The 4,603-nt window shown below is 37.9% G+C and overlaps 1 long non-coding RNA gene and 1 pseudogene across 2 annotated transcripts in view; one reads left to right on the top strand and one right to left on the bottom strand.

Annotated features, from left to right (window-relative positions):
• Nucleotides 1–329, top strand: part of LOC118600169 — a 617-nt gene extending 288 nt beyond the window's left edge. Inside the window, exon 2 of the long non-coding RNA XR_004949739.1 lies at nucleotides 244–329. This is a non-coding gene — a long non-coding RNA (uncharacterized LOC118600169). The remainder of the gene's footprint in view (nucleotides 1–243) is intronic.
• A 2,695-nt stretch (nucleotides 330–3,024) lies between these two features.
• On the bottom strand, nucleotides 3,025–4,591 carry LOC112154388 (annotated as a pseudogene). Its single transcript, XR_002920634.1, has 5 exons — nucleotides 4,584–4,591; nucleotides 4,496–4,506; nucleotides 4,346–4,444; nucleotides 4,118–4,180; nucleotides 3,025–4,005 (listed from the first exon to the last, which is right to left on the bottom strand). The product of XR_002920634.1 is annotated as a glutamate dehydrogenase, mitochondrial-like (transcript).
• Between the last annotated feature and the right edge of the window lie 12 nt (nucleotides 4,592–4,603).

Genomic DNA, 4,603 nt, shown 5'->3' with positions numbered 1-4,603 from the left:
ACATCACTCGTTTTACGTAGCCTACTGCACGTTGATTGGCCAGCTAGATTTAACTTAGAAATAAAATAATGAAAATGTAAAAATAACAAGAATTTTCAGGCTCAACTGCATATTATCAGAGATTCATCACTGACTTTCAAAATATGGGGAACTAAAACCGCCATGGTGATGCTAACGCTAGCACCGGGTTAGCGTTAGCATCACGTAAAGCTATTGTTTTCTGTTTATTTTTGTCTACATCAGGGTTCCCAGCTGGCGGACCGCGGTCCGGGTCCAGACCCCGAGAACCTTTATCTGGGCCGCCAAGCATTTTTAGTAGAAAAAAAAAAGTATGATGTTACATTTATTATCAACCGCGGGGATTTTTGAACAGGCGCGCGCGAGGACAGCTACGTACCGACCGGGGTCNTTCAGCCGGCAAAAGTTCATAGCGGTGTGCCAATGTTTACATGTTAGGATTGAGGGATAAATCGATCTGTTTAAAATGAGAAAAGTGAATTCTGAAAATCAAATTGTGTCTTCCGACGTGAGTGGACCGAAGCTTTCGCTTTCATTTGCCAGCAGTGACTTCTACAAGCCCGGTGTGTATTATAAGCATGGAGTCTGTTGCTCTTGTTAAAAGCGTCGATATCAAGCGGCGCTGCAAGATAAAACACAAGACTTTTGAAACAAATTACCCGCAAGAACCAGCGCCGTGGGCACGGAAAATACACGAACTGAAAGGACAATACGAACGTGGAACACACAGACGCTAACAGCACAACAACGAGCTCACAAGTGCTCACTACAACTGGAATGAATTTTGGGAAAGCACAAAAAGTGACTGAAATGATTCAAAGAGTGGATGGAAGTGATGGGATAAACTATATTGGAGGGGAAAGGGGGACAGCAGCTTCAAGAAAAGGTCCGACAGCTTCACAACACTGTCGTTAAGATATTAGCTGGCAGTGTTCATGCTCATTTCTCACTTTGAGATAAGTCTATTTTGCAGGTTATCTTTATATTAATAAAGTTTTTTGCACTCATCAGTTATTACTTGAGTGAATATTTAGTATTATTTACAACCTACTGTTAAGACTTGTAAAACAGAAAGTTAACATTTGCATAATTATGAATCATAATCATGAATGTATTTTGAGGTACATTCATTTTACCTGTTGCACTTTAAGGGAAATACAGGAGAATGTTAAAGTTTGGGAAAGATACTGCACTATAAGGAAGCAAGTTTATGTGAAATCTTCACTCTTCAATGCAGTCATGTATATTTAAGACATTTTTTTAATACAAAAATGAATGACAGAAATACTTTTTGAGACAATAAGATAAAGAAGTTCTTTGCTAATTAACACACATTGTAAAAAAAAAAAAAAAAACTAAATAAATAAAAGAACAGAGAAGTGAATTATTGTCTGAATGTTTTTGCATGTTCAGACCCCGGTCTACCAAGCTGACGGAGTTACTGGACATCTCGCCAAATTAGTTGGGGACCCCTGAAAGACTCAGTTTCCCAAATAGCAAATGCCATGATGGGACAGCTTACTCCCTAGTGAGTGTATTTTTATGCCATCGTTGCACTTGACTACCTCTTCAATAAGAGTTTTTTTTTTTTCGTGATCAGACATTTATTATGAATAGGATGGAAATATAATTTATTTTCTTTGAATGTTTTAAGTTGTTGAAGATGAATTTTCAAGTTTGGAAAGAAGTAAAATGTTTTTTTTTTGTTTTTTTTTGTTTTTTTACAAATTAGTAAAATCTATGAGTGTTATTCATATTTTCATACTTAGTAAATTTCATTAAAAAAGCTTTACTGTATATTTTTGTTGACTAAATATCTACTGTAATTTAGTAGACTAAAATTTTACTAAAATGAATAGAATCAACATGAATAAATTGAGACTAAAACTAAATCTTAGTTTTATCAAAGGACTATGACTAAAACTAAATCAAAATTCTCTGTAAAAATTAACACTGCTGACCACAAAAATGTGAATGGCGGCTCATTTAACTGCGGTTAATGGGAAGATGCCATCTTCTCTTCTCCAGCACCTGAGCTAGACACACTAGCCGGGCCAGCTGAGGGGTTTAGTGCATGTGCAGCAGAGCTGTTGTGATGTAAAGAAGATCATTAATTCAATCAGAGTCTGTCTGTGACAGTTTGATTGACAATATTTAAAAGGAAAAATACTCAGAAATGCAAAAACAAAATTATTTCTCATTACATTTGTTCTCTTTCAGATGAAACACTAAATCTCCTGAATATCGTCAATGCAAATTTGTCCTCTGTAGAGGATGTTTCTACACCTGATCTGCACGCTACTGAATTAACTCTTTTTGTATCTACACAGGACATTTGGAACTTTTCAATGATATCATATATGAAAAGGGAGAGCTCTGTGAATAATAGTTTTTGGTAGATTAAAAAAAAATGTGACTGGACTTTTTTTTTAGTGCACTATGGACTGATAGCATCTAGGTCCAATAGTTTTCTGCTATGTTTTCCATTCATTCTGATTGGTAAGTTTCTATAGCTGACCAAGATTATGACCAAATGAACAATACAGTATTAGATAGGATGGAAAACTGTGACTTTCTTTGATGTCTTTAAAATATTTGCAATCTTACATTTACCTTCTAACTACTGGTTGTAGCTCATTGTAACAACCACTGGCAGTACTGTTGATTTACAGGGTGCAACTGGACAATTTTGGTTGGAGAGGAGGGGATGTTCCTGGATATTCTAGGCATTGTTGGGAAAGAGAAAAGTCTCTTGTGTTTTTAAGAAACCAGATAGAAAAGGAGGAAGGCTTAAAGTTATTTTATCATTGTGTTCATGTAATACTTTTCTGATCTAATTCATCAGATTTGTTTTTGATGGTAAACATCAGTTTGAAGCAACATTTGAACATTTATTTGATGTAACCAACAGAAAAGGTCAGAATTTGAATTAAACTTCTAAAATATAAAAGCATCAATTCAGCTTTAGACTGACTTTCTTTGAAGAATCACACAAAATCAAATGCCGTTTTTGAACAGTTTATTGGTTTTCCAAAACAAAATTAATAAAAAAAAAATAAAAATATTTTCCTCCAAAAGAACATTTGAAGCTGAATAATAGGACGGATAGAAGAAAACAGGGGAGGGGGGATCACAGTGTGACCTTGCGCCCATCTCTGCTCCTCTTTCTCAGCCAGTAGAGCAGTTAGGGAGAAGCTGCGCGGAAGCTAACGGGAAAGATAAAAATAAGGAAAACGTAGGGAAGAAGGAGAGCATCCACCCACATCCACCCACAGTACAGTAAAAACACGGAAGAAAATAGGAGTCCTAAAAGTTTGAAACTCCACTGCTGAACTTGACACCAAGATAGAGGACAAACTAAAGTTCCTATCTATTTTTTAATATTAAGTTACATCTAAACTTCTTTAAATTAGCTTAGATTAAAGTGGCCTTTTATCTTTTCATTTAAAGTAGACTTCTTTCTGCAATAAGGCAACTGTAGTGGTGTCAACATAAACAACTGCAACGAGAAGGTCACACATGCGCCCTGCAAACAGGAAGAATGCAGAGAACATGGCTATTCCACAATATCAGAAACATTTGACTGACGGCTGGAGGGGGCGGGACAAATGTCCTGGACTTTCCCTGCGGACAGTTTTCACTGCAGCTTCAGGCAGAAGCGACTACCTCGACGAGGTGAGGAAACATAATGGTAGCACAACGATTACAGAATAAACACCAGGCCGGCTACTGAGCCTATGAGCAGCGGTAAACAGTGATATGTTCTGAGGGCTGGTTTACAATGTGGAGGGAAGCAGGGCAATGAGGAGGGGGTGTAGCTGGGGGGTAAGGAGGAAGGGTGAAGCAGTGCAGGTCTGGATGAGACATCTATGTGAAGGTAAGCCCCGCCTCGTTGTAGACTTTGAAGACTTTCTCGATGGCGTTGACGTACGCCGCCGTCCGCAGGTCCAGACCCAGGTTGTACTTGCTGGCTGTGCGCATGATTTGCTGCGAAAAAGAGGCTCAAGTTAGACGAGTAAAGTCCAAAATAAGACCGTCGAGTCCTGACTAAACCATTATTATCCACATAATGCAGCAGGTTGGTGCAAAAGTGACTTACTCGTGCAGATCGCTCCATTGTGTAGGCCAACCCAGAGTGTACAATGTCCTTCTCAGAGGCACCCTGTGACAGGAATTCTGATTAAAACTGCTGGACAAATAGTTTTTTTATTTGCCAAATCAAGAAAAAGTCACTAACTTTTTCTAAAATTACTTCTCACCAACGATACAAGTCAAATAGTAAAAGACATTTTTATTTTTTTGTTTGACGATTTTAGACGTTACTCACAGCAACTCGGGCCTGGAAATCAGCGGTGGGTACGATGGGGATGGGTCCTCCCTGCTCCCTGCTTCCCAAATTTTCTTTCTAAGCTTTCCTGGACGGACACTGAACACAGACAGATGGCGTTATGGAGAGGTCACGCCACAGGAAACAAACACACAACAAAACTAATAATAGAAAACTATTGGGAGACACTAGAAAAACAACTGGTAGTTATTTATTAAAATTAAAATTAAAGTATGACCAAAACATCAAAAATGTTTA

The sequence above is a fragment of the Oryzias melastigma genome, linkage group LG19, assembly GCF_002922805.2.
Source record: "Oryzias melastigma strain HK-1 linkage group LG19, ASM292280v2, whole genome shotgun sequence".
Taxonomy (NCBI): Eukaryota; Metazoa; Chordata; class Actinopteri; order Beloniformes; family Adrianichthyidae; genus Oryzias; species Oryzias melastigma.
This window is presented reverse-complemented; position numbering and strand designations above follow the sequence as displayed.